Source organism: Anomaloglossus baeobatrachus, chromosome 8 (assembly GCF_048569485.1).
Source record: "Anomaloglossus baeobatrachus isolate aAnoBae1 chromosome 8, aAnoBae1.hap1, whole genome shotgun sequence".
Classification (NCBI taxonomy): domain Eukaryota; kingdom Metazoa; phylum Chordata; class Amphibia; order Anura; family Aromobatidae; genus Anomaloglossus; species Anomaloglossus baeobatrachus.
The window spans coordinates 241820749-241843087 of record NC_134360.1 but is presented as its reverse complement, the minus strand read 5'-3'; the positions used below and the strand labels follow the sequence as shown (position 1 = coordinate 241843087).

At 50.8% G+C, this 22339-nt stretch overlaps 1 protein-coding gene across 2 annotated transcripts in view; it reads left to right on the top strand.

Moving 5' to 3' along the window:
• ELOVL1 (ELOVL fatty acid elongase 1) overlaps nt 1–22339 on the top strand; it is a 59014-nt gene that overhangs the window by 28321 nt on the left and 8354 nt on the right. The window contains exon 1 of one of the 2 annotated variants that reach the window (XM_075320451.1): nt 8258–8363. The exons of the other annotated variant lie outside the window; for it this stretch is intronic. The gene's annotated coding sequence lies outside the window, so the exon portion shown is untranslated. Of the gene's footprint in view, nt 1–8257; nt 8364–22339 lie in introns of those variants that run through there. 2 annotated transcript variants of the gene reach the window in all.

Sequence of the window (22339 nt, the reverse complement as noted above, 5' to 3'; positions counted from 1 at the left end):
GCACAGTATAAGCATAGTGGAAGGGATTTATAGAAATCCTGTGCCCATTGTGTGTGTACGGCCCGCAACAAAAATTGACCTGCGGTGCGACTTTCCGAACCGCAAACATGTTGATTCTTTGCTGTGGAGTTGCAAGCATCCTCCAAATTGAGAACACAGTGAGAAACCGCAACTGCCCGAGCTCGGATTATGGGCACGAGCTGCTGTGGTCTCCTGCGGAGGAGACTCGCGGCCTCGCAGGTCAGGACCCGTTGCATCCAGGACACAGCGGGTCCTGATCGCAGACCCGTTGCCTCACAGTACTGGTTTCTTAAAATCTCATCCAAAATGTGCAGCGTAAATTGACCTGCAGTTCATGTGTTCATACGAGTCTAATACTCTGTGGAATTTCAGTCCGGATTTCTAGCGAAGCAGCTTTTTGGATGAGCGTTTATGATCTCTTTTTTGCAGATTTTTACTGCAGATTTTTACCCTTTTGCACTACAAACCTGCACCATTTCCAGAAGAACATAACACTTGGTTGTTTTTGCCTCTGCATTTTTTTGTCTTCTCCTACATCCGTTGTGAAACTCTACAGCATCAGCTCTCATGCTACGGGTGTAAAATGTGTATCGCAATTCAATTTCCACCGTGTATTTTCCTCCTCAGCATGCGGTTGGGATTTAATAAAATCTCATCCCCTCTGCTGCTGCAGTAATAAGCTGTGGATTATCCATAACATGAGGACATACCATACGGGCTCCATTCATCAAGTAGTTTTTTTTCTTCACTAGAAATTTTTTGCGCAGCTCCCTCCCAACATTTTGCAACTTTTGGACCCGGCTGCCCCAACAAATTTGTTTTAATCAAAATTGGGTGAGACTTAGGTGGATAGGCACGTCTGACAAATTCATCATGAATTATGCCACAAAAGCGGCGTAAATTACGTAAAAACAACAACACACCGGCCCCTTAATGATGGACGTTTCTGGCAGTTGAAAAGTGCCAAATCCATTATAGAGGCGCAGGCGCATCATACTACAATCAGGTGCACAGAACAGGCCCGAAACTTTTCACCTGCAGTGCAGAGCTTTCTATATGAGGTCTCCATTCTGCACCTCCCCGTAAGGCTATGTTCCCACGTTGCTTTTTTGTGTGCTTTTTTTCTGCACATAAAAAGGAAGATTTTTGAGTACTCACCGTAAAATCTCTTTCTCTGAGTCTTCACCTTTGTTTACTTTGTCCCCCAATGAAACGAAAGAGAAAACATGTTTTGGCAGGAAAAAAGCAGCTGAAAAAACGAGCTTTTTTTATTACGTTTGCGCTTTTTTTCACTTGTATTTTTTCCTACTTTTTTGTGCTTTTTTTTACATGGTGATTGTGGGGGTTCAGGCACTCTACCCCTGTGATCACCGGTGGGTCTCCGGCTAATGTTACAGCCAGGATCCCGCTTTCACTGGCTCGAGCAGTGTCCGTGCCTCTCCTGGCAGTTTAACCCCCCTGAATGCTGCGATCAGTGCAATCACAGCATTCAGGAGGCAGGGAGAGGGATCTCTTACCTCTCCCTGGCGATTGGGTCCCTGTAATGCGATCGCAGGGACCTGATCGCTGCCATAGTAACCCTGCGCCATCTCCATAATGATCCCAAGTTACTGAGCTACGGAGAGCCTCACTCACTATGCTGTATGCCCGATGTATGAGGCGAAGGCTGCGCTATAATCCCCTGTAGTGATAGGCTATGTGCCCACGGGACTATGTACCCACGGATTTTGCCGCGGGAAAACCTGCTGATTTATCTGGATTTTCCAGATAAATCCGCAGATTTAAGCAAGCACAATCACTACCCATGTTACCCTATGGGATTTGGGGAGTGCTGTGTCCATGCTGTGGTATGTTCGGCTGCAGAATATGCTGCGGATGTCCCGCAGCCGCACGTAACTGCATGTCAATTATTCATGTGGAAATATCTGCGGAATTCCCGCTCCTCCGCTATGGAGATACAGAGCGGGAATTCCGCAGGTTTACCGCAGCAATGGATAGCTGCAGATTCCGAGGAGCTGTTGCGGTAAATCTGCGGACAAACCTGCGGCAAAGTCAGTGGGTACGTTGTCCCGTAGGCACATAGCCATAAAGCATTGCCGGGGATTATAGAAACGCGGAAACAATTCACACGCTACTTCTTTTTCCAGCAATGAAATCTGCAAGGAAATAAGCATCATCGTGTGCACAGCGAGTCACGATTCTCATAGACTTTGCTGGGATACGTTTTTTTCTTGCAGTATTGATTCACATCTGCAAGGAAAAACGCGATAAAAACGCAGCGCGTGCACATGTGCGTAGTATTAGAGCGCTACTATACGAGCGCTGCTGCCGGCCAGCTGTCCATGGGTTAATAGACAATCCGCACAGTTAGATCAATGACAGATCCTCCTTGTTAGCTCCTCTGAAGGCTTCTTATTAATGCGTCTCACCGGCCTCCGGAGAGGAATGATTTCTAGAAAGAGCATCTTGAATACTGTTTTCACACATCGGCGTTTCCTCCAGAGCTCGTTACCCGCTGCCTCTTCACTGCTAAGGAGCATCCAGGGACCTGCCATGGGGCGATGATACATTGTATCCAGGAGCCTCGAATGTATCACAAACACTCAATACATACATAGGGAAATACATATGTAGCAATTCATAAAGCCGGTATCGGGGGCATTGCACACAGGCAACAGGTCTGACCAGCTCCACCGGCTTCCATTATGTTCTACCCAATTTATGACATGCTACCTGACATTTCTACCGTATGTCACAGGAAAACAAACCCGTCATAGTAACAAAGCTATTAATAAATTCAGCGTGTGTAAGCCACCGGGCCGGGCCCTCACGGGGTGATACTTTGTGGGCCGGGCCCTCACGGGGTGATACTTTGTGGGCCGGGCCCTCACGGGGCGATGCTTTGTGGGCCGGGCCCTCACGGGGTATACTTTGTGGGCCGGGCCCTCACGGGGTATACTTTGTGTGCCGGGCCCTCACGAGTGATACTTTGTGGGCCGGGCCCTCACAAGGTGATACTTTGTGGGCCGGGCCCTCACGGGGTGATTCTTTGTGGGCCGGGCCCTCACGGGGTGATTCTTTGTGGGCCGGGCCCTCACAAGGTGATACTTTGTGGGCCGGGCCCTCACGGGGTGATTCTTTGTGGGCCGGGCCCTCACGGGGTGATTTTTGTGGGCCAGGCCCTCACAGGGTGATACTTTGTGGGCCGGCCCTCACGGGGCGATACTTTGTGGGCCGGGTCCTCACGGGTTGATACTTTGTGGGCCGGGCCCTCACAGGTTGATACTTTGTGGGCCGGGCCCTCACGGGGTGATACTTTGTGGGCCGGGCCCTCACAGGTTGATACTTTGTGGGCCGGGCCCTCACGGGGTGATACTTTGTGGGCCGGGCCCTCACGGGGTGATACTTTGTGGGCCGGGCCCTCACGGGGCGATACTTTGTGGGCCGGGCCCTCACGGGGTGATACTTTGTGGGCCGGGCCCTCACGGGGCGATACTTTGTGGGCCGGGCCCTCACGGGGCGATACTTTGTGGGCCGGGCCCTCACGGGGCGATACTTTGTGGGCCGGGCCCTCACGGGGTGATACTTTGTATCCCGGACTCCTCTGGCCCAGAAGAGTCTCACTTTAGGCCGCTTTCACACCTTTGGTTTTAGCAGAGGCGGCCAGTCCGGCTCTAAAACCTATGCAACGGATGCGGCGACAAAACCGCATCCTTTGCATACGTTTTTTACATCATGCGGCCCGTCCGGTTTTTGCCGCTTGCGGCAGGCTACTGAGCATGAGCAGTGGACAAAAACGCATGTGGCGGCCGGATGCGTTTTTTGCTGCAGGACGCCGCATGCGGCGTCCATAGGCATGCATTGCAAATCGCGGCGCGATGCGTTTTTTTTTGCCAGACAAAAAAAACGTGCCAGGCAACGTTCCATCCGGCCGCCGCATCGGCTAAATCTGTCACATGCGGCAAAAACCGAACGGAACGCAAGCCCATGCGGCACAATACGGCACTAATTTAAGTCTATGCAGGTAAAACGCAACTGGCAAAAAAAAAAAAAAACGGTTGCGTTTTTCCTGCAGAGCGCCGTATTGTGCCGCACGGCAAAAACCGGATGTGTGAAAGCAGCCTTACAGATACAAAGTGCCAAGGATTCTTCTCGGTGCACAATGCACCATATGTATCCGGATGACACACGCGGCTGCTCTTTATCGCACGCTGCTTTCCGGGGCATTTTTATTGCATTTTTTTTCTTTTGCAATCAGATGTTGTAACATTAATTTCTTATCCACAGAATAGGCGATACTTTGCAGATTGTTGAAGGTCGCACCCCTGAGTACAGCACCCCATTATCCCCAGTATACACAGTAAATGGAAAGGTGACGGGCAAGGGGGATATCACAGGCACAACTATAGCACTGATATAAAAGGTGTAAAGAAATAGGGTAAAGCCTCAATCAGATAGATCACATGACCGTTATAGACTGAGGGCATATTCACATGTTACAAGTACTGAGCACCCGAGCATGGTAGTGCCCGCTCATCACTAGTTACGAGTACTGAGCACCCGAGCATGGTAGTGCCCGCTCATCACTAGTTACGAGTACTGAGCACCTGAGCATGGTAGTGCCCGCTCATCACTAGTTACCAGTACTGAGCACCCGAGCATGGTAGTGCCCGCTCATCACTAGTTACGAGTACAGAGCACCTGAGCATGGTAGTGCCCGCTCATCACTAGTTACCAGTACTGAGCACCTGAGCATGGTAGTGCCCGCTCATCACTAGTTACGAGTACTGAGCACCCGAGCATGGTAGTGCCCGCTCATCACTAGTTACGAGTACTGAGCACCTGAGCATGGTAGTGCCCACTCATCACTAGTTACGAGTACTGAGCACCCGAGCATGGTAGTGCCCGCTCATCACTAGTTACGAGTACTGAGCACCCGAGCATGGTAGTGCCCGCTCATCACTAGTTACGAGTACTGAGCACCTGAGCATGGTAGTGCCCGCTCATCACTAGTTACGAGTACTGAGCACCTGAGCATGGTAGTGCCCGCTCATCACTAGTTACCAGTACAGAGCACCCGAGCATGGTAGTGCCCGCTCATCACTAGAAAGTACATTATTGTCATCAATCATCCAAGTGTATGTTTTGGTATTTTTTTTACTGTTTAGCTCCTATTCAGACCTCTATGAACCGTTGTTCAGTATTTTGGATCTGAAGGTTGGAAATGTATTTTTCTGCTTATGAGAAAAACGGATTCCGCACCGATAAAAACAAATGCTGAAAATGGGATCCAGCGCCCTGAAGAAAAAAGATCAAACATGGACGTCTGAACAAGGCCCAAAATGTGATTATTTTGGATTTTCTGTCTTTCTCTGGATCATATTAGGCTATGGGTGATATATACACATCGCTTTTGCTATTTAGAGTCGGAGTGATACTTTGTGTCTGATACATTGTATATATTTGTTACTTCTGCAGCAGGAGGAACATTTGACTCTCAGAACTGCTGCAATTTGTAAGGCGGCATTCACACATCAGTTTTTTGGCATCAGGCACAATCTGTTGAAAAAATGATGCGACGGATCCATTGTGATACTGAGCATGCTCAAAAAACGCAATCCGTCGCTGTATTGCGTTTTTTGCCGTATTATGATGGATCTGGCGCCCATAGGCTTCCATTATACAACACGCCGGACGGCGCCAGATCCATCGGCGTCCGTTTTTTGTTTTTCACCAAAAAAACTTTACTTTTACACATTTTTTTTTTCTTCAGGCACAAACTGGATTGTGCCAGATGCGACGGATCCATCGCAGATTATGACGGATCATGCAAAAAAACGGATCAGTCTCATCTTTCCCCTTCCAGCAAGAGTTTTTTTTATTTGTTTCTTTTCAGAAGTGAATTTACATATGTTCTGGGCATGCCCAGAAACAAAAAACGGATCCGTTGCCTGATTCCGTTTTTTTTCACGGATGGCGACGGATAGGCTACCATTGTAAAAAAAAAAGGACATCGCCGGATCCTTAGCAATCTATTGTTTTTGCTGGACACAAAAACATTGCATGCTGCGTTCTTTCCGGTGCCCGCACAGACACATTTTGCTGTATCCGGTGCATGCTGGATCAAAACACAAGACCATGCGGCACAATCCAGCTCAAAAACAACATTATGAGGGAAAAACGAATCCGGCGCCAGATTCCGCATGATGCCAAAAAGTGATGTGTGAAAAAGGCCATACATACTGCGTTCTTTCCGGCGGAACTTCCAGGAACGTTTCGCACGCCGGATGAAATGCAACACCATGTGGCACAATCCGGCGTTAAGGCTGCTTTCACACATCTGTTTTTTGCTGAGCGGCACAATACGGCGCTTTGCAGAAAAAACGCAACTGTTTTTTTGCCACCGGTTGCGTTTTTTCCCGCATAGACTTGCATTAGCGCCGTATTGTGCCGCATGGCCTTGCGTTACGTCCGGTTTTTGCTAGATGCGGCTTATTTAGCCGATGTGGCAGCCGGATGGAACATTGCCTGGCACGTTTTTTTTTGTGCGGCGAAAAAAAACGCATTGCGCCGGATCTGGTACAATGCGGCGCAATTTACAATGCAAGCCTATGGACGCCGGATGCGTTTTTTTGCACTGTGCATGCTCAGTATCAAGCCACATCCGTCAAAAAACGGACGGGCTGCATGGAAAAACTTATGCGACAGATCCAGTTTTTTCGCCGCATCCGTTGCATAGGTTTTTGAGCCGCACTGCAAAAACCGGATGTGTGAAAGCAGCCCTTATACAAGATTATGGGGAAAAACGGATCCGTTTTATCCGTTTTTTGTCGGATTGTGCCTGATGCCAAAAAACTGATGTGTGAAAAAGGCCATACATGGTGCATCTTGTCCGGCGGCCGCACAGAGAACCATTGCTGGATCCGATGAAATGCAACACCATGTGGCACAATCCGGCGCTAAGGCTACTTTCACACATCCGCTTTGAGCACTGCGGCTCAATCCGGCTGTGAAAACTATGCAACGGATGCGGCGAAAACACCGCATCTGTTGCATAAGTTTTTACATGCGGCCCGTCCGTTTTTTTCCAGTTGCGGCATGCTACTGAGCATGCGCAGTGGAAAAAACGCATGCGGCGACCGGATGCGTTTTTTCCGCATCGCGCCGCATCCGGCCTCCATAGGTATGCATTGAAAAATGCGCCGCAGCGGCGCGATGCGTTGTTTTTTGCCGGAGCAAAAAACGTTGCAGGGAACGTTCGATCCGGCCGCGGCATCGGCTAAATCTGCCGCATGCGGCAAAAACTGGACCGAACACAAGCCCCTGCGGCACAATACGGCACTAATGTAAGTCTATGAAAAAAAAACCGCAACTGGCGTTACAAAAGCCGGTTGCGGTTTTTCTGCAGAACGCCGTATTGTGCCGCAGAACAAAAATCCGGATGTGTGAAAGTACCCTAAGGCTACTTTCACACATCCGGTTTGAGCAGTGCGGCTCAATCCGGCTGTTAAACTTATGCAACGGATGTGGTGAAAACACCGCATCCTTTGCATAAGTTTTTACATGCGGCCGGTCCGTTTTTTTCCGGTTGCGGCACGCTACTGAACATGCGCAGTGGAAAAAACTGCATGCGGCGGCCGGATGTGTTTTTTTCCGCATCGCGCCGCATTCGGCATCCATAGGCATGCATTGAAAATGCGCCGCAGCGACCGGATGCGGCGCGATGCGTTTTTTTTTTGCCGGAGCAAAAAACGTTGCAGGGAATGTTCTATCCGGCCGCTGCATTTATTTATTTTGCCGCATCTGGAAAAAAACGGATGCACCGCAAAGCCATCAGGTACAATCCGGTTACAATGCAAGTCTATGGGGATAAACCGGATGCGATACCGGATCCGGTTTACCCGTTTTTTTCCGGATTGTACCTGATGGGAAAAAACTGATGTGTGAAAGTAGCCTACAAGACTATGGGGAAAAACGTATGCAGTGCCGGATCCGTTTTATCTATTTTTTGTCGGATTGTGCCTGGTGTTGTCCACAGGGCGTCAGCGTGCGAGGTGCCTGGGGTTCTGGCTTCTTCGATATCTCGGATACTTTCCTGCAGCTGCGGAGGGTGTGGTGGGATTTGTGCAGGAAGGGTGTGCCTGTGCTCGGCCTGTTGGGCCTCACCACTGTCTCCTGCTCAGAGCCCTCCCTAATGAGCAGCCTCTGATGTTCGCAGGGTGAAGTTGAGTCACACAGGGGTGTGGTTACCCAGATCTCCCTCTCTTTCTCCTTCCTTCCTCCTTTCCCTCTTTCACGCTCTCTCTGTCAGGCTTGGGAGTGTCAGGAATCCACAACATCAGGTAAGAAACTTCTTTCATTGCTGGGGGGAAAGTTGGAAGTTAAAGGGGCTGGAAAAAGGCGACAACAGTCCTTGTAACCGGTGACAAAGTCTCAAGGTGGCTCTGTGCCATAGGTCCCATGTGGCAGATCAAAGGGTGGCGGGCCCATAACCCTTCTGAAGTGCCTGTGTGCCAGGCACCGGATGGAGGGAAGGGATCACTCCACTCCCTCCGAATTATCAGACTTTGCTGAGCCCTTACGAAGTCTGGCACATCTGGAAGAGGGGAGACAGGCGGGCGAAAAAGAGGAAGGATGGGTGTGATCGGACGTGGTGCAAGCAGGTGGCCATCACCGATGGTCGAAGAAAGTTCACAAGTCAAGTTTTCTTGGGAGTAATGAGGGGCGGATGTATCATTGGGGGCCCAAGAGGTGAGGGGGCCACATCCACCTTCAGAACAATGAGTTATGGGATTGCAAAGGGTCCATATATTGTTCTTGCACAGGGGGCTTTTCTGTTTGTGTCCCCCAATGGGAGTCATCGGATGGACATATCGATGGTGCACCCGCACAGGGGCCCAAGAGGTAAAGGGGCCACATCCAGCTCCAAAATTATTGTGCTTTATGGGTTATTGGATTGCAAAGGGTCCATATATTGTTCTTGCACAGGGGGCTTTTCTGTCTCTGTCCCCCAGTGTGAGTAATCAGGCGGATGTATCATTGGGGGCCCAAGAGGTGAGGGGGCCACATCCAGCTCCAAAACAACTGTCATTATGAGTTATTGGATTGCAAAGGGTCCATATATTGTTCTTGCACAGGGGGCTTTTCTGTCTGTGTCCCCCAATGGGAGTAATTGGGTGGACTAACATCGGTGCAGCTGCATAGGGGCCCAAGAGGTGAGGGGGCCACATCCACCTCTAAAACTATTGTGCATTGAGTTATTGGATTGCAGAGGGTCCTTATATTGTAAGTGCACAGGGGGCTCTCCTTGTGTGTCCACCAGTGGGAGTAATTGGGGGGCCAAAGAGGTGAAGGGGCCACATCCAGCTACCTAACAATTTTGCCTTGAGTTATTGGGCTGCAGAGGGTCCCCTCCTGTCTGTGTCCCCCAGTGGGAGTCATCGTATACAGATTGTCAGTAGGAATCACCGTGATGGACCCCCGAATTGCCGTCACTCCCTAAGCAACTCATATTTAGCATCGGTCACCGCAGAGAATAAATGGTTAAAAATCATTGCATCCCCTTTTTGGAGGAACCTGCTTGTAGCCCTCAGCAGTTAGTAATTATGCAGAGGCCCCGAGTTGGGGGCGGCCGAGCCCCGGGAAGGTGGAATGTCATAGACCGCCCCATGTGTGAGTGCGACCACCAGACAACCTGCAGAACCAGGGACTATGGACTCCGGGGAGGGGGGTTTTTGCCTGAGCGGACTTAAGCTCTTGTTAAAGAGTGACTGGAGAGGACGCTGCGCCTTGGGAATAAGTAGGTGAGGGGTGAAGAAAGGTGACAGCCATGTCCCTCGGTGTGGGGTTGATCACGAGGGGCCGGGGGTGTAGAGGTCGGGGGGGGGGGCCTGGAGTTGAGGGCTGCTGTAGAGTTGGTGCCGCCACTCGGTGATGTTTCATGTGACTGTTGTGTGGTCTCCGATGACATCGGGCGGTCTGACGTGCCTGCTCGTGCCCCGTGATGTCAGCGGTGAACACGCCCGGATCCTATTCATGACCCTTAATGGAGCCGTGTTATGGGTCCCATAAGGTCAGCAGTGGAGATGCGTTTCCCCTCCATTTCCTTCCTCTGCATTTCCTCCTCTATTCGCTCTCTCAGAACGAAAGAAAACCATCTCGCAGGTTGTTTTTTTTTCTTCTGCCAGAGCCAATTTGCATATTTTTTTCCCATGGAGCATTGCCAATAAGACTCCATAATCAGCCGGTCTCTGTAAATAGTGCCAGAACCTCCCAGAAACGGGATCCCTAAAGTCATCGGCTGCGGCTGGTGCTCGCAGGGTGACCCCAGAAATAGACGAGACGATCGCAGGATGAAATGGCTGATAACAGAGAACAACACTCTAAGCTTCATGCAGTGATTGTTTCTGCCCTCACCCACCCGTGGCATGTCTCGGCCTCCGTGTGCACCCGGCATTGTGGGCGTCTCGTCACCTTTCCCTTCTATAACAATAAAAAAAAAAAAATCTGGGTGTGAATCTGTTGTGATCGGTCACATTTTTGCTCAGTGACAGGTGATTGTTGTAGATACCAGGGCTGGGTCCATGTATAATGAGGGGGACGCTATGGCTGACTGCACCCCCTCCTTACAGTAGCCAATCTGATGTTTCCGGTGCCAGCACCCCCAATACAGAGGCACGTGCTTCAAATACAGAGGGCCAGAGTTAACTTGGACAAAGTTATGGACCCCCGCCGCGTAGCCCTCCTGTGCGGGATGGTGGGTTGCGTAGCCCTCGTGTGCGGGATGGCGGGTGCCCCCCGCCGCGTAGCCCTCGTGTGCGGGATGGCGGGTGCCCCCCCCCGCCGCGTAGCCCTCGTGTGCGGGATGGCGGGTGCCCCCCCCGCCGCGTAGCCCTCGTGTGCGGGATGGCGGGTGCCCCCCCCGCCGCGTAGCCCTCGTGTGCGGGATGGCGGGTGCCCCCCCCGCCGCGTAGCCCTCGTGTGCGGGATGGCGGGTGGTGCCCCCCCCCGCCGCGTATCCCTCGTGTGCGGGATGGCGGGTTGTGCCCCCCCCCCCGCCGCGTAGCCCTCGTGTGCGGGATGGCGGGTGGTGCCCCCCCCCCCCGCCGCGTAGCCCTCGTGTGCGGGATGGCGGGTGCCCCCCCCCCGCCGCGTAGCCCTCGTGTGTGGGATGGCGGGTGCCCCCCCCCCCCCCGCCGCGTAGCCCTCGTGTGTGGGATGGCGGGTGCCCCCCCCCCCGCCGCGTATCCCTCGTGTGCGGGATGGCGGGTGCCCCCCCCCCCGCCGCGTAGCCCTCGTGTGCGGGATGGCGGGTGCCCCCCCCCCCCGCCGCGTAGCCCTCGTGTGCGGGATGGCGGGTGCCCCCCCCCGCCGCGTAGCCCTCGTGTGCGGGATGGCGGGTGCCCCCCCCCCGCCGCGTAGCCCTCGTGTGCGGGATGGCGGGTGCCCCCCCGCCGCGTAGCCCTCGTGTGCGGGATGGCGGGTGCCCCCCCGCCGCATAGCCCTCCTGTGCGAGATGGCGGGACCCCCGGCATCACAGACCAGATAAAATCAACCTTCGGGCCTGAGTTTGAAGTACGTGGTTTAGGGGCCTATGTTGTGTGGCCTGTAGCAGAAACATAATGTATGTTGACATATACATAAACTAGATTGTAGTTTATGCTCCCAAAAGGCTGGGACTTGTAGTTCCACCTGGAGAAATGCAAACTGCTTTTACTTATTGGCAATGGTGGAGGTAGAGGCTGTAGTGGATTTGAAGGACTATAAAGGTGATCAGTGAAGACCCAATTCAGATCCTATTCAGGGACCCAAATCTCCAAGCTGCGTCTGTGCCCTTTTATAGGGCGCCCTCGTCGCCGGTGGCTCCATCCTTCCAGCTGTTTTATGGCAGCTGGTGTCTGCGGAGATGCCATGGGGAGCCAAGAGGTAACGAGCTCCACAAGGTCCGGCGTCAGACCGGACGGGGCTACTGTTATCTAATGCCGGACTAGTGAGATTACTGGACCAGCCATGAAGGCTTAAGGCTACAATCACACGGCTGCGACATCCCCGCACCATAGAAGTGAATGGGAATACTGTGCTACCCTGAGGGTACTGCGCATGAGAAACATCCGCCCAGGTTGTACTTCTCATGATTTGCTTGTAGCAGCGTCCTCGGGGGCCGCAATGTGAGTTCATTCAATTGTATGGCGCCGCAATGTGGCAGCGGCACCGAGCGGACAGGTGTCGTGGCTAAAGTCGCTGTGTAGCCCCAGGTTTACCCCCCCACCCCCTCATCGCGTGGTCACAGGCGACATGAGTCGTATGCAGCTTGCATCTAAGTCTATGGGGGCAAAATTGTATCTGACCTATAAATGTGCGACAAAGATCACAGCTGGGCGGGTTTATGTTTTGCACTAGGTGACGGATGGCAATGTGACTACATTCACCCTGCGATCTTCATGGTGTGCGATCGGGGTCGCCGTCTGGCCCAATACGGAGCTAAAACATTTGGATTCACTGGGTCAAAGATCAACTATTCCCGATCTGGTGAGGACGTGTAGAAGCCGCGACTCCAGCAATTTCCATAACCACCTCGTGGTCAGCGATCGCGACACCACAACTCCCAGCATGCACAGGGGCACCCTCCGCCTGTATGACGTAGTGACCGCTGCTGACAGTTAATCACCGATGTGACAGCGCCGCAACCGCTTGTTTCCTGTCACTCGCCCCAGGGGCAGTGACCCCACTCCTAACACAAGACTGCAACGCTACTGCAGATGTAGCAGAGCTCAGCTTGTTACAGTCGCTCAGTAGATGGCCGCTCTCAGGTTTCCAACAGTAAAGCTTATAGGGAAGTAATTGGTTAAAAATTGATGTCTCACTTTCATAGTGTTACAGCCTCCTTACAGTAATAGGTGTGTGTGTATATATATATATATATATATATATATATATATGTATGTATGTATGTATGTATGTATGTATGTATGTGTGTATATATATATATATCATAACAAATTTCCAGAGTACCATACTGGTCATATACCCGGCGTCCCTGACTATCCAGGGATCACACAGGTGGCACAAACTCCTAATTAATTCCAAGACAGGAGAAACACGAGTTTTTGCAGTGCAAACAATACATAATTTATTTAGTGAATATGGTGACAAAGGCTTGAAAGAGTTAAAATGAACACTAAAAGCCGGATCCAAACATTATGTATATATGTGTGTGTGTGTGTGTGTGTGTGTGTGTGTGTATGTATATATGTATATATATATATATATATATATATATATATATATATATATATATATATATATATATATATATATATATATATATATATATATATATATATATATATATATATATAATAAACTGGGGTCTTATATCAGCTGGGGATGGTGAGATCCCTCCCGCTGCTGCTGGGGTTACCCCTCTCTGAATGCACGCATGTAAAAATTATATATATATATATATATATATATTATATATATATAATATATATATAATTTTTACATGTGTGCATTCAGAGAGGGGTAACCCCAGCAGCAGCGGGAGGGATCTCACCATCCCCAGCTGATATAAGACCCCACTCTATTACAAGAAATTATTACCAAGGTGCATGATCCCTTTAAGGGAGCCTCTGGAAAATAAAATGGACTAGGACCACCCATGCTTCATGACAACCTCTGCTCTGCTGCATCCATATTAGAATTGGTGATGTATCTTTTTCACCAGTGTTGGGTGATTTTCTAATTGGTCATGAAGTTTCCTATGCTCACCTCCTATATGGCGGCTCTGCACAACTTATACAAAATGGTAATATGGCGTCCTATAGGGTCATGCCGTGTCTGCCATATTCTTCGATTTATACCAAATTTTCAAAGCGCTGGAAGTGTGTGTGTGTGTATATTATATTACTCTCAATCACATATTTCATAAAGGTCCCCAAGTTGTCCAGTGCTGAAGCAGCATCTTATGGGGTTTTCCATATATTTGGTGTCCAAAGTGATATGCAGGTGCAAGCCAGCCAAAATGGCCTTTTTTTTTGTCTGGAGTCCATGGGCTTTACCAAAGGCCACATACTGCGTTAAAAAGACCTTGCATCTTGGGTAGAGTAGCTCAGTAATGTGACATCACCATACAGTTAAATATGGAGTAATATAAAAGTGTAAGGACTCCATCCGCTGTAAAAGCAGAGTGCGCCAGGGCGTGGGAGGGGTAGGGGTGGCCGCCGAGTGCAGCAGGTCGTGGAGAGTGGGGGCGGGCCACCGAGTGCGCCAGGGAGTGGGGGCGGGCCACCGAGTGCACCAGGGAGTGGGGGCAGGCCACCGAGTGCACAAGGGAGTGGGGGCGGGCGGGCCACCGAGTGCACAAGGGAGTGGGGGCGGGCGGGCCACCGAGTGCACAAGGGAGTGGGGGCGGGCGGGCCACCGAGTGCAAGGGAGTGGGGGCGGGCGGGCCACCGAGTGCACAAGGGAGTGTGGGGGGCGGGCCACCGAGTGCACAAGGGAGTGTGGGGGGCGGGCCACCGAGTGCACAAGGGAGTGTGGGGGGCGGGCCACCGAGTGCACAAGGGAGTGGGGGGGGCGGGCCACCGAGTGCACAAGGGAGTGGGGGGGGCGGGCCACCGAGTGCACAAGGGAGTGGGGGGGGCGGGCCACCGAGTGCACAAGGGAGTGGGGGGGGGCGGGCGGGCCACCGAGTGCACAAGGGAGTGGGGGGGGGCGGGCGGGCCACCGAGTGCACAAGGGAGTGGGGGGGGCGGGCCACCGAGTGCACAAGGGAGTGGGGGGGGCGGGCCACCGAGTGCACAAGGGAGTGGGGGGGGGCGGGCCACCGAGTGCACAAGGGAGTGGGGGGGGGCGGGCCACCGAGTGCACAAGGGAGTGGGGGGGGCGGGCCACCGAGTGCACAAGGGAGTGGGGGGGCGGGCCATCGAGTGCACAAGGGAGTGGGGGGGGCGGGCCACCGAGTGCACAAGGGAGTGGGGGGGGGCGGGCCACCGAGTGCACAGGGGAGTGGGGGGGGCGGGCCACCGAGTGCACAGGGGAGTGGGGGGGGCGGGCCACCGAGTGCACAGGGGAGTGGGGGGGGCGGGCCACCGAGTGCGCCGGGGAGTGGGGGGGGGCGGGCCACCGAGTGCGCCGGGGAGTGGGGGGGGGCGGGCCACCGAGTGCAACTGCATCTTATCTTGAGAAATGCAACATTTTATGGGAAAATTACGCATTTATTTACATCGCCCCCCCCCAATTTAAACACTGAGACTGGTAATGAAGTTTTCAGTAATATCGTCCCCACAATGCCACTGGGGCTGTTGCTCTAGAGGTCCATGGTTTTGGGTGTTTTTTTTTTTTTTTATTCTTTGCTCCATATGGCAATTTATCTGTGCTGCTTTTATGATTTTACTGCGACCATTTCCTGAAAGATAAAAACGGAAAAAATTAGATAAAAATAATCTACAGATAACGGCAGCTGCCAACTGAGGCTCACCTGCGCGACTCCCGATTATTGCATTAGCCGATTGGGGATCAGTACAACCTGCGTCGTCACAGCCTTTACCATTTCCCCCCCCCCCCACCTACCTTACTTTTAGGGTATGTGACACTTTTTTAGTCACCATCTTAAAATACAACTTACTTTTTAGTTTGTCTCACTACATTTTGTTTTTGGTGGCTTTTTTATTTTGTTTTAAACTTCTGCAAAAAATAACAAAAAAGGATTACCATTGAAACGCCACATGTGAATCCAGCACAATCCCGCCAGCGAAATTTTCCAGGCTTCTGCTTATGACATGTATGGCTAGGTTCACACTTGCGTTGTTTTGCTTCCGTCAGGTGCGTTGTTGCGACGCAATGACGGATCCGTCGTTTTTGAAATGTCAACTGACGCAACGGAAAAATGGGGAAAAACTGATCCGTCGCATCCGTTACATCCATCCGTTGTGCATCTGTTCTTTGACGGATCCGTCGTGATAAGTTTGTGTTTGGGACAGCCCAATGAGTGTGCCGAACATGCTGGGCATGCTCAGTAGAGCGTGACGGAATCCAGCACCATAGACATCCATTATAGCTTGTGACGGACACCTGCGGGAGTCCGGCTTTTTTTGCCACTCCAAAAAAGTTACATTCAGCGTTGCTCCCGCCTGACAGTCACTAAATGACTGATCCGTTCGCAGCGGATGCAACGCAGGGCCATCAGTCACAATCTTTCACTAATAGAAGTCTATGGGGAAAAACTGGATTCCTGCAAAATATTTTGCAGGGTACCGTAATTCCTCAACGACGGACTGTGACTGATGCAAAATAATGGAAGTGTGAACCTAGCCTTTTGTGTTCAGATTCAGGGGCAGACATTAGGATGTGAATATGAAGGGGTTAATAATACCACCGCTTTGGTGTATACTCCATTGTGTAGGTTTTGCCAAGAATATGAGTATCATCTCGTGCTGGGGGCGGGGCTCTGGGAGATGAGCTCCTTGGAGGCGGAGCCTAATCTAACTGACATCGTATGCAGAAGGCTGCAGTTTGTCTCCTGTAGAGACCGCTTCATCGTTTGGAGGCTCTGGACGCTCGGAGGGTCCTCGGGGCATAATTCGGCACAAATGTAGGATTTTATGGTGGGTGTCATGAATTCCGTTATCTTGTATTAATATATATTTATACCAAGAAACAAAGCTGAAAGTATCCTTAGTCATCAGTTTGATTGGTGGGGTCCGGACCCCCCACTGACAGCTCAATGAAGGGGTGCTGCTGCTGTCCAGGTCTTCAGTGTTGGGCGCTGCTGCTCATACAGTATAGTTGTTTTTTCAAGAGTCGGACCCTCGCTGAGTAAACATTGGTGGATGGTCTTTAAAGGGGTCTTTTCCCCTGCGGTATTCTGGGGATAGGTGATAAATGTGTGATCGCCTCAATAATTGAGCACATGCGGGGCGAGTGTGGGGGCCAGTGTGATTGGAGTGGCAGTGCGTGAATGAAGCGGATCACTGGGGGTCCCACTGTTTAATAACACCCCCCCCCTGCTTAAAGGGGTTATCCTATAAACTGGTTTTATCAGATGTCCTTCCTACGAGTGTTGGAGGGGGGAGACTTTACTACAGGTCCAATGGTAGATGAAACAATGGGTATCATACTGGCCCACCCAGATTTAGGTCGCCATTGTAGGGTTCCTTATGTCCCCTCTTGGTAATTTTTATTGGCGATCTTTTTGTCTACAGTAATGGTGCATTTCATGTCTCCGCGTAACCCTGACCCCTATTCTGGCAGATTTAAAGGGGTTTTTCCAAATGAGCAAATTATCATTTATCCACGGGATTGGTAATAACTTGCAGATCGCTGATGGCCCATTCTATGGCCTCTCTCCTGTCCTGAGAACGGGGCTCTAAAAAGACCTATTTGAAGAGAGCAATGGCCGCACGGAGCAGTAGCACAGATACGCAACGGTATTACCTATCCTATGTTATGTCGTCCCACAGGATAGATTCTGTACTCGCCGTCCTTTCACAGCCATAGAGTGCAGCGCCGTCTGACTGTGGCTTCTACAGACGTAGCAGTGTTGACTTAACATTGAACTATATTAGTATAAGTTGTGGTAAATGCCAATCTCGACTCTGCTACATGATCCCACTTTATAAAATCATATAATATCCAACAATAAGGGACATTTACAGTCTACACATCTTATGCTTTATGGCCATTTTACAAGGGCTGAATTTTGCCTGAAGAGCCTGGACCCAAAGGAAAACCTGTATTGGATGGTACCTTGTTAAGCCCTAAACTACTAGGCGACAGCTACCCCTGCGCCCCCGCACCCCCTGCAGCTGCGCCCCCGCGCCCCCTGCAGCTGCGCCCCCCGCTCGGTGCATAGATTAGTACAGAATCGCTATGAGATCTGCGTTCTGATGACCGAGCAAACTCCGTGACCTTTGCAGACGACGTCAGTTGTAGCTGGAAAGTATCTGCAATCTGTGTAAAGGGCGTCCGGGGAACATTTCCAGGTACAGGTGACTTCCTGCTCCCGCCTCGTGTCATAGTCGCGGCTGAGCAGGGTGGGGAGGACAGATCCCCTCCAGCCCCTGGGAACGGCGTGGGTCGCCCTGCACAGACAAGCCCAGATACCGGCTCTGGGACCCAACACGAAAATCTGAAGCTGATAATTACAGCGAGACTAAACCTCCCGGACTCGTTCCAGGCTCGCTCCTCCTGTTCTGCGGGAGGGATATCCCATAATAAAAGCTATGATTTCATTTTTCAGAATTGTATACCAAGCAATTTCCTAATCTAATCTGAGACTGCTCCTCTGCGCAATCCACTAAGGAAACTATTCCCTTTTGGTTTGGGGGTCACACATGGATTTTATTTTCCGCATATATAATCCTCTGGATTTTACAGCCCCAGAAAAGCGGCCTAGGTTCACCTTCTCTTCCTTGTGCTGCGTTTTTCTTCTTTGTGTGGAATAGTCATGGAAAGTAGTAACCTTTTAGGCCCTGTGCGCACGCTGCGGATTTACCGTTTATTTTGCCGCGGATTTGCTGCAGAAAATGTCTAACATTGCTGCAGTCATTCCCCAGCAAATACTATGGGTTTTAAAAAATGCTGTGCGCACACTGCGGTTTTTTTTTTATACTCACGGATTTCCCGCTGCGGAATTAATGAGCATGTCACTTTTCCACAGGTACCTGCAGTTTTTGCCATAGATAATAGTAAAAATCCGCAGGGACCAATTTGCGTAAAATGTGGATTTCGTTGCGTTTTTGGTGTTTTTTACCGCGGGTGCGGGATTCTTTAAGAGGGTCCAGATTTTTCTTAAGAAAAAGGCACTTTCTAGTGCGCACATAGCCTTATTGCGTTTTTTTATTTTAAGGCTTTGTGCACACACTGTTTTGGTGCAAACAATTTCTGCACCGAATCTGCACGTTGTGGCAAAAAAAAGCATCAAAAACCACACCAAAACAGCATCTGCTTTCGGTGCAGTTTTTAATACTTTTTTATTTTATTTTGCGGGGGGGGGGGGCAAATCCAGGTCAATGGGTGAAAAAACGCTGCGAGACCAATAATTGCAATTTTTTTTCTACATCAAAATCTGTACCAAAACCGTACGGAAAAAATTGCATCGTGTGCACAGCACATCCAAAATCCCATGGTTTGCTAGCTTCATTAGGCTACTTTCACACATCCGGCTTGAGCCCTGCGGCTCAATCCGGCTGTGCAAGCTATGCAACGGATGCGGTGAAAACACCGCATCCTTTGCATAAGTTTTTCCCATGCGGCCCGCCCGGTTTTTGCCGCTTGCGGCATGCTACTGAGCATGCGCAGTGGCAGAAACCGCATGCGGCGGCCGGATGCGGTATTTGCCGCATCGCGCCGCATCCGGCCGCCATAGGCATGCATTGAGAGATGCGCCGCATCGGCCGAATGCGGCGCGATGCGGTTTTTTTTTGCCGCACGAAAAAACGTGCCAGGCAACGTTCCATCCGGCCGCCGCATCGGCTAAATCTGCCGCATGCGGCAAAAACCGGATGGAACGCAAGGCCATGCAGCACAATGCGGCACTAATTAAAGTCTATGCAGGAAAATCGCAACCGGCAGCAAAAAAAAACGGTTGTGATTTTCATGCAAAGTGCCGGATTGTGCCGCAGAAGAAAAACCGGAGGTGTGAAAGTACCCTTAGAGGCATACAGACTTTGATGCAGAGTTTTAAAAAATAAAAAAGCGTCAAACTGCAGCGTGTGCACAGGGCCTAAATCTGCAACATGTTACTGAGATGCAGCTTTTTGGTGCACATTTTTCCTCTTCGGCTTAATAGCAAATCTGCAAATTAAATCTTACTGTATCCAACACAGAAAATGCACGTAAAATAAAAACCACGAGTGCAAGAAAATCTGCTAGTAAAATCCACACCAAACTCGCAACTCGTGAACAGAGCTTTAGAGTTGCTGCTTCCCCCTACATTGGGAGCTGATGACGCTGAGCCCCTCAGGGCGGCCGTGTGATCCTTACCACATGTCTTGGCACGTAAGGACACCATCATCATCATCAGCCTCCAATGCGGAAGTGAGCGGCAACAGACACCCTGTAAGGGTAAGTTCAGATGCGGTGGATTGTCTGCAGCGCTGCGGTGCAGGTGTCACTGCCGGGACAGAGTGCAGTCCCCCAGCGATGAGAAGTGTTGGGTCAGGAAAGGTTTCCAGTTTCTCAGTGCCGATATCACTTGTCTTTCACTGACAGCAAGCAGAGATCTTTAAAAACTGTGAAAGGCCACACGAGCCTGACTGTTGCAGAAGTTTTCACATGCCGGTGTTCAGCCGCCCGTACAGTCGGTGTCATCCCATAGCCTGGTTCTCAGCGGCACTCTGTGTCCCCGCGTGACCCCGGCCTTGTCTCTGTTCATTTGGGATGATTAGCGTCCCCCGGCCTGCGCTTCTCTGCGGTGTCTCATCTATGTGACGGCTGCTTGTCACAGATCGGGGACATTCACATCACCTCACCCCTCACTTAGTCACACATGAGGGGACCTAGAAGCCGGGGGAACCAGTGCGGATATAAGGGCGCCCTTTATATGGCTGCTGATTCGGGGCACTTCAGGTGATATGGGGTTTATTAGCAATACATTGTCAATTCTGAGATTTCGATCTGAATGTATACGGCCCAGTCATTGGCATTTTTACCAATCAAGGTTCCCAGGGGGGTTAAAACATTTCTCCTTGCGGCGACTTACAAACCAATCTGGATGCCAGTGAGGAGACTTAAAGCTCCAATGCTCTGGGACCCCACTATAGCTTCTCATACAGCCAGATTGCACTAATGAGGGGCAATCACCCCAAAACAGAGTCTGCAAATTGAGGTTCTGATCTGGCATAAGTCCTAAGTAATATGACAAGGCTCATTAAAGAGTCACTTTTGACTTTTAGGATTGCTACTTCCAATAGGTGGCACTAGAGTTCGTCTCCTTCCTCCCTGAAGAGACCATTTTGAGAGGTTCCCCATCAGCACACCACTAAAGGCTCCGGTCACCCTGTCTGTGTTTTCATCCAAAAAATGAATACGATTCTGGCCCTTTAAGACCATGAATTTTATCTTCAGGAGCACAGCGCTCCTCTGCTCGCTGGAGGGGGGTGATGCGCTCCTGAATGATTGACAGTCTGAGCTGGATGCTCTACCATGGTGCAAACAGAGCCAACTCTGCCGCATCAGAGGAGCGCAGGGACACTAGACCCCACCAGAGCTGGCGATCCGGCCATGTTCAGCGCTTGTGAGCGAGCGCTCCATTCCTGATAGATTGCAGAGGTAGTCATCTAAGCAACAAGCAATAAACTACTGAATTTAAAATCCTTCTTTCTTAAAGGGGTTGTCCAGTGTAAATCTAGAATTTTCTGTCAGCCTGTTACTGCAGACTTATGAATTCTCACATCACATGCACGATTCTCCAGTTTTAGAGCCAGGAATGGTGGCCACGAGTATGAAGGATGCACGATCCCGGGCCACATTCTGACTAGAGGGGTGCAGACTTGATTAAAATGTATTGAATGAGGATGCTCCTTGCCAGTCGGATGCTGACCGGGAATGTGCATATCGCATGCGTGAAGCCACGTGACCACCGTTCCCAGCTGTAAAACCGGCAGAGCCTCTCGGTGCACACAATGAGGATTCACAAGTCTGCAGTCACATAGAGGGACACATACAGGGACTGCAGACTTGTCGTTTTACAACCCCATTAAGGACTGTTTTTAATAAGGGGTAAATTGAAAAGCTGTTTTGTTTTTTTTTTGTTTTTTCTTTTATAAAAACTTTGCAATTAAAGGGGGTTCTCTCATCGTCATATAATTGGTCTACAAACATTGTCCCTTCTGAAATATAAACCTGCCATCCATTCACCGACTTCCTGATGAGCTTCATAGACAATCTGGAAAAGCAGAGCTGCAGTGTAAAGAATGGGGGAGCAACCAAGTAATAGTTTCAACGTCTATCTATCATATTATCTTAGCCTTAGCTTTGAGGCTGTGTAATATTTTTTTCAGAGGTTGAAGGACCATAGAGTGGGGTGAAATCAGTGAGGCAGGTGGCAACAGGTCTTTGTACCTTTTGGGAGGACTCGGCTGACTCCGCTTGTGCCTCATACACAAACAGTACTGCATGGAGTTATTAAAGGGGATGACATTTTGCCTCTTGTGCCCCTTTTTTTTTTTTGGCCTGTAATGGTTAATTTAGCCACGTGTGTCACCAGGACTGGGAGATGTCATTAGTTGTCTCTCGGAAGCCCAAAAACCTGCGCCTCTGCCTTGAGGGAGCGAGAGCGTGCCGTGCCGTCCCCCGGAGGGAGCGAGAGCGTGCC